Raw genomic sequence first — 7,445 nt, 5'->3', positions numbered from 1 at the left:
TTTATATAATCTTTAATATGTTTATATATTATGACATATTATATTGTGTTATATATATACATTATTATTTCTCTATTATAACATGATATACATATATTCCTCTACTATAACATATTATATAAATGCATATATATATATATATATATATATATATATATATATATATTCCTCTATTATAACATGCCTTTTTGTGGTAGAAGACTTCAATCCCAGATGCCTGAGCTGAGACATGCAACAGCCATGGCCTGATCTTTCTCTTTAAGCCAGCAATTCAAGCGCCCTGAAGACATCACACACAATCTACTTCCTATTACCACAACTCTGATGTCCTCAGTTTTCCAGCATTAAACATAGATGTAACTTCTCCAGGAGTGTTCAGTGGTGGTCAGCTTTCTATCATTGTGACAGAACACCTAGGGAGAAAAATGCAGAAGAAGGAAAGATTCATGTTGGTTCATGGTTTCAGATGGTTCCATTCGAGGTCACCTGAGTTGTTCCTGGGCCTGTGATAAGGCAGAACATCATGACAGGGAGCTCATGGTAGACAGAGCAAAGCTCAACTCAAGGTCACCAGTAGGCAGAAGAATGGGGGTAGAGAGGACATGTGGAGACAGAGCATAAAACAGGAAATAAGAAGAAAGGACCAGGGAGAAAATGCACTCTACAAGAAACACCTCTAATGACCTCCTTCCTCTCTAGATCCTCCTCTGAACTTCCCATTGAACCATAAACTCATTAATGGATTAATCTATTGGTAAAGTTAGATCTCCCATGATCCATCACCTCTGTGGTGGGGAGTCCCACCCCCCAACCCAGCTACATTGCAGACCAAGCCTTCAATCCATGAGTCTTGGGGCATGTCTTAATCAGGGTCTCTGTTGTGTTTGATGAAACACCATGACCACAAGCAACTTGAAGAAGAAAGGGCTTATTTGGCTTACACATCCCAAATCACAGTCCACTGAGAGAAACTGAGGCAAAAACTCAAGGCAAGAACTGAAATACAAGCGATGGATGAATGCTTACTGACTTGTTCTCCATGGCCACTCTCCATGGGTTGCTTAGCCTGCTTCTCTATACATGACAGGACCACTTTGCCAGGGATGGCCCTACCCGACAGGTGCTGGGCCCTCCAGGCTTGCTCACAAGTCACTCTGCTGGGAGCATTTTCTCAGTAGAGGCTCCTTCTTTCCAAATGGCCCTAACTTGTTTCAGATCTAAGTCCTAGTAGGCTCCCTGAACCCAATTTATCTTTTGAAGTCAACCATACAGATCCCAAAGTGCTAGACATAGCTTTTAAGCATATGCAATGCCATCCCAGGAAAGAGTTTGACTATTATAAGTGTAAGCCAGGACCTGGCTTGTCGAAGGCCATTTCTCCTGGTTTTCTAGATCAGCATTACTAATGTAAGCCTCAAAATGACAAACATACTATTCCAAAAAAATAATCATAAATGTTTTATGCTGAGTGTGTTGGTGCACACCTTTAATCCCAGCACTGAAGAGAGAGTGCCATAAGGATCCTGGCACGTCCTAGGTGAGCCAGGACCTCATGGTGAGATTCTGTCTCAAAAGATAAATATACAAAATGAATGTTATGAAGTAAGTGTCTTTGATGGTTTCTTCTAATGCTAAAGTTACTTTAGATATGCCAGATTCTTAATAAAAATAATAATTACATTTGATATCTGTATATCACTTTACTCATTTAATCAATATTTAATGGACATTTACTACATGTCAGGCCCTAGTTTAAGACCTGAAATGTAACCAAGGAAAGTTCTTAACTCTTCTATATAATATGAATGAAGGACACAGATACTATGTAGATGATGGTGGTGATGGTGTTGATGATGATGATAATGATGATGATGATGATGATGATGACGACAACGATGATAATGATACAAGAAGATCCCAAAGTACAGAGAATATGAAAAAGCAGACAGGAACCTGGAGTCTATACTAGCTCATGTGTCAAGAGCGGGCTTGTTGAAAGAAGAATGGGCTAAAGTCTGAATGTCAAGAGAGATGGTCATATAAACCTCAGAAGGAATCTCTGCCAGGTGGGGAAGGGTATTAAAGGTATGTTCTTTAATATCCCAGTATCAAAAGGTCAGCAAGCATCCAGAATACAATATTCTTGCAGTTGAAACTGAGTCTCCTGCGTTGGGCTTTAGGAAGGATGTTCATTCCTGTAAGCAAGTAGCGCACCCCACTCCTTATCCTTCCAAAGCATTTAGTTTTAGTTTTGTACCACGACTAACCTCAACTCATTGTCCTCTGGCCTAGAGCGTCCTGATGGTTTGAGCTGATCTCATGCTACTTCGAGTCCCCTTGACTAGTATGGCTTTGTCCTTTGGAGCTCCTAGTACTTAACACCTAGCACTTTTCAAGCACCAGGCATGCGGTTAAGTACTCCATATGCAATGTCTCCTTTAACCCTCACAACAGTCCCATCATAGCTGTCACTCCCTGTCTTGGTTAGGACTTTACTGCTATGAACAGACACCATGACCAAGGCAACTCTTAGAAGGACAACATGGAATTAGGGCTGGCTTACAGGTTCAGAGGTTCAGTCTATTATCATCAAGGCAGAAACATGGAAGCATCCAGGCAGGCATGGTGCAGGAGGAGCTAAGAGTTCTACATCTTTATTTGAAGGCCATTGGAAGACTGGCTTCCAAGGAGCTAAGAGGAGGGTCTTAAAGCCCATGCCCACAATGACACTTTCTCCAACAAGGCCACACCTACTGCAACAAGGCCACACCTCCTCCATCAGGGCCACACCCACTGAAACTAGGCCACACCTACTGCAACAAGGTCACACCTACTCCTACAGGGACACACCTACTCCTACAGGGACACACCTACTCCTAGAGGGCCACACCCACTGCACCAAGGCCACACCTTTCTAATAGTGCCACTCCCTGGGCCAAGCATATTTAATCCACCACACTTCCCGATTCCCCTTTCATAGGCAAAAAGACCAAGAACAGGTCTTGAAGTTTGCTCTGTTGCTGTAATGCTAAGTGTGGGCCCCCACTTAATGTAATACTAAGACCTGGTTGCCCAGAGACAAGAGAGTCTGCACTTAGACCCAAGAGATGCTTTGTGACCTCGCCCCAAATTAGCTTTGATTGGTAAACAAAGATGTTGACAGCTGATAGCTAGGCAGAAGAGACATAGCTGGGGCTTAGGGTTTCAGTCCTTGGGGATCAGGAGGAAAACCACGAGGGAGAGAAGGTGAGGAGAAAAGAGAAAGTTCCCATGAGTTAGGAGTCGAGAAAGCATGACCCTGAGGGCTGGCCAATTGGAGTTCAGAGCAACCCAGATGAAACGTAGTAAGTTATAACTTAGGGCTATCGATAGGAAATAGATTTTAATAGCATAAAGGGTAGAAATCTGCCCAGCTGCATTGGGAATTAAGGCTTGATGTAAATATAAAAGTTGTGTGTGTCTTTTATCTGGGAACTAAATGGTCCAAGGCAGGGTAGAAACCTCAGGTTGGGATTCAAATTTGCTACAACAAACAGATGACTTCTTCAGTCTCCCAGGCAAGTAACAGGAGAACAGGGTTTCAGCTCATTCACTTGTGGGCCCTGCCAGTGTGTGCAGCCTGTACTGGGTTCCATTATCCCTCTTGTGATTTACAAGACTTAACCTAAACCAGTTCTTAAAACCCTGAGGATCTTAAAATCCTTGAGTTCCTTTCCCAGCCCCCTAAAGCCTTTTGGGATTAGATGCAGGTGGACTCCATCAGTGACTCTAGGGAGGCTCTTAAATAGCCAGAGTTGCCAAGAGGTGAGCGTGAGACACAAAGTATATCCATTGCTTAGAAAAGTTTCCCCGGGGAACTCCAGTGAGGACCCAGAGGGATGAGTAGCTCACACAGATATGTCTGCTGCAGGAAAACTCCAGGGGCTCATATCATTCCACTCTGGGCCTAACGATTGAAAATCCCACCTTCCTTTGCCTAAACTCCTGCTTTCTCCAAACTCACTCTGCCTGGAGCTGCAGGCAGTCAGCAGTGCCTGAGGTGGGACATCCTTACAGCTGGAGACTCCACACCCTTCCTGGAGCTGGGATGACTGGTTTGGGGTTTTGTAAGAAAAACAATCTAAGTGCAGTGAGAGATGGGTGGTACAAGTCTGCCCTTACAGCACTCCAGAGCTGAGGCTGAGATGAGGAGTTCAAGGCCAGCCTGGGACACATACTGAGTTCCAGGCCAGTTTGGGCTACATAAACAGACTCTGTCTCAGGGGAGGAGGAGGAGGAAGAGGATGAGGAAGAGGAGGAACAGAAGGAGGAGAGGAGGAAGAGGAGGAGGACAAAGGAGGAGGGGCAAGGGGAGAAAAAGGAAGGAAGGAAAGAAGAAAGAGAAAGAGAGAGAAAGAAAGAAAGAAAGAAGGAAAGAAGAAAGAGAGAGAGAGAGAAAGAAAGAAGACAGTACTTTAGAGTAAAATGATAAGATAGAAAAATGTATGTATTGATCCTCATTATACTCACTTTACAGAAAAAAGAACAATCAGATGGATGGACTGAAGACAGTATGTGGACTGAGGAGGAGGAGGAGGCCACTTATAGAAACAGAAAACAGAGGAAAAGGTCAAATATGGTTCTGCTGACCATAGTGCTGACTTGGGGGAAAAAAACCACTTTTGATGATACTCAAATGAACAACAGGAACTCTTCCTGTAAGTGGGAGTATGCTGTACTTTCATTGGTCAAAAAAGATGCAAGAAAGTTTAAATCCTTAATGCACAAAATTCCCTAGGAGCACCCGAAGAGCATCCTCGCTGGGTCTCGATAGAAAGCTCACTTTATCGTGTATAATTGAATACATTTAAGATGTCTTGACAACCCTTCCTGCTTCCATGGAGCCTTCTTAGGCTAATGTGCCGCTCCCTTGTGGAACTCTCCACAGCAATTAAAAGAGCTAAGAGTCTCAGCCCATCTTCGTGGACTGCAACAGCACATTTGAGAGCTACTCACTTCAGCTGTGTTTCCTCAGGTAGTGGGAATTCTCTCCCCTTCCCCCAAATGATTGCTTTGGATGAGCCTTTCCTATTCATTATCCAGCTGGTTTCCAATTTGCTGAGTGTAGGAAGAAAAGTTGCTTTATGTGTGGTCTCCTGACCCCTCGAGAACAATTTACCTCTGAGAGATTCACGCTGGAAGCCCATCTTCCTAGTATCACACCTAACTTGGTTCATAGATGGATTGTAACATTATTTTACATTGTAACTGGGACACAGAGTCTCCAAAAGCAGGGAGGGGGATGCTGTCTTATTAGGCTTAGAGAAGAGTCAATCCATATCTAATTCACAGACCAGGGGCTCCTGAGATGCTCTGGAATCCCAAAACACTGGGGTGACTGTGCCTTCCAGGGGACATCAGACACGTTAGATTGCTGCAGTTGTGGGTGGGATGCTCCTGGCAAGCAGTGGGTAGGGCTGTTGCCCTGAGTACTCCAAAACATGGAGTACCCTAGAACCAGAGAACTACTCTGCCCTACAATCAACAGAGTCAAGTCAGTAAAAACCCTGATGGGGCCGGGCAGTGGTGGCACACGCCTTTAATCCCAGCACTTGGGAGGCAGAGGCAGGCAGATTTCTGAGTTTGAGGCCAGCCTGGTCTACAGAGTGAGTTCTAGGACAGCCAGGACTACACAGAGAAACCCTGTTTCGAAAGAAAAGGAAAAAAAAAAAAAAACCCGACAGTAAGTAGGCATATGACAGTGGGTGGGCATAAGAGGCAAACTTGTAGGTGAGGCTGGGGAGAGTGTGGGAGACATTTTTTCAAGCTGGAAACAGCAGAGGCAAGAGAGAGGTGGATGTGGTGGATCAGCAAGTGTGCAACCATGATCATCTGAATCCCATCCCTGTAGCCCATGTATAAAAGATGGACAGGGTGGAACATGTCTGTAATCCTGCACTCCTGCAAAGGGGCAGTAGGCAGAGACACAAGAATTACCTAGAAATTCATGTACCAGCTGGCCTGGATGGAGCACACAGCTCTACAGAAACGATGAGGACCCTTGCCTCAACAAAGTAGAAGGCCAACTCCTAAAAGTGGACCTCTGACTGCTACATGTGCATTGTAACATACATGTACACACATGTATTTACACATGCACACATGTGTGCACACACACATCCACATATGCACATATAACAAACACATGTATATACAACATGAACACACTACATATGCATGCACACATACATGCACAAAAGTATGCACACACTCATGCACACACGCATACACTAAAGGGTTCCTGGGACTTCTGGGACCCCAATTTTGAGTAACTTTACTTTGACGCATTACAGAAACAAGGTGAGTGGATATAGGAGGAAAATGCCCCACTTTAACTTTGAAATATTAGAGTAAATAGTACAAATCCTATTTTTAAGATAATTATGACAATTTATAAGGCAACTGAGGCACTTCATAGTAGTTGATTCAATTGAAGTTGACCTAAGTCTGGGGATACTGCAGAGCCCACTGACATGATGTCTAGGGCTCATTACCAGTCCTATAGCAACCTGGGCTTATGAAGTTTAACTCTAGTTTATCTCTCTCTCTCTCTCTCCCTCTCTCTCTCTCTCTCTCTCTCTCTCTCTCCCTCCCTCCCTCCCTCCCTCTCTCTCTCTCTCTCTCTCTCTCTCTCTCTCTCTCTCTCTCTCATGTGTGTATGTGTGTATGCATGTCAGATACATAGCCAAGTCATTTCTTACAAAAAAAAAATCTCTGTTCATTTCCATCTCTTCTGTATAATGGGCTTCTACCCTGAATCTTTTCACACCTTCTTTTCCCACAACATGACTCAGCCTAAATGTTTAGTGAAAAGCTAGAGAGAGAAAGATCAACAGTTAAGAGCACTGACTGCTCTTCCAGAGGTCCTGAGTTCAATTCCTAGCAACCACATAGTGGCTCACAACCATCTGTTATGGGGTCCAATGCCCTCTTCTGGTGTGTCTGAAGACAGCTACAGTGTGTTCATATAGATAAAATAAATAAATCTTTTTAAAAAACTGTTTAGTGGCCGGGCAATGGTGGTGCATGCCTTTAATCCCAGCACTTGGGAGGCAGAGGCTGGCAGATTTCTGAGTTTGAGGCCAGCCTGGTCTACAGAGTGAGTTCCAGGACAGCCAGGGCTACACAGAGAAACCCTGTCTCAAAAAAAAAACAAACAAAACTGTTTAGTGAACATCTGGGTGAGACTTCCCCAGCTCCTTGTTTTCTTGCTATACTTGGGATGGAGCCCAAATCCTGGTGAATGTGAGTTGAAGCAGTCCACCACTGAGCTACAGCTCCACACAGCCTTAGTAAGTGCCTGTTACTATCATCCACCTCAAGTCATACTCTGTTACTATCATCCATCACAGGTCATACTCTGTTACTATTATCCATCACAGGTCACACTCTGTTACTATCATCCA

At 44.1% G+C, this 7,445-nt stretch overlaps 1 long non-coding RNA gene across 1 annotated transcript in view; it reads right to left on the bottom strand.

Moving 5' to 3' along the window:
- Positions 1-200: 200 nt before the first annotated feature.
- The window catches only part of LOC116068266, a 14,386-nt gene continuing 7,141 nt past the window's right edge, over positions 201-7,445 (bottom strand). The window contains exon 2 of the long non-coding RNA XR_004109517.1: positions 201-413. This is a non-coding gene — a long non-coding RNA (uncharacterized LOC116068266). The remainder of the gene's footprint in view (positions 414-7,445) is intronic.

The sequence above is a fragment of the Mastomys coucha genome, unplaced genomic scaffold, assembly GCF_008632895.1.
Source record: "Mastomys coucha isolate ucsf_1 unplaced genomic scaffold, UCSF_Mcou_1 pScaffold22, whole genome shotgun sequence".
NCBI classification, from domain to species: Eukaryota; Metazoa; Chordata; class Mammalia; order Rodentia; family Muridae; genus Mastomys; species Mastomys coucha.
This window is presented reverse-complemented; position numbering and strand designations above follow the sequence as displayed.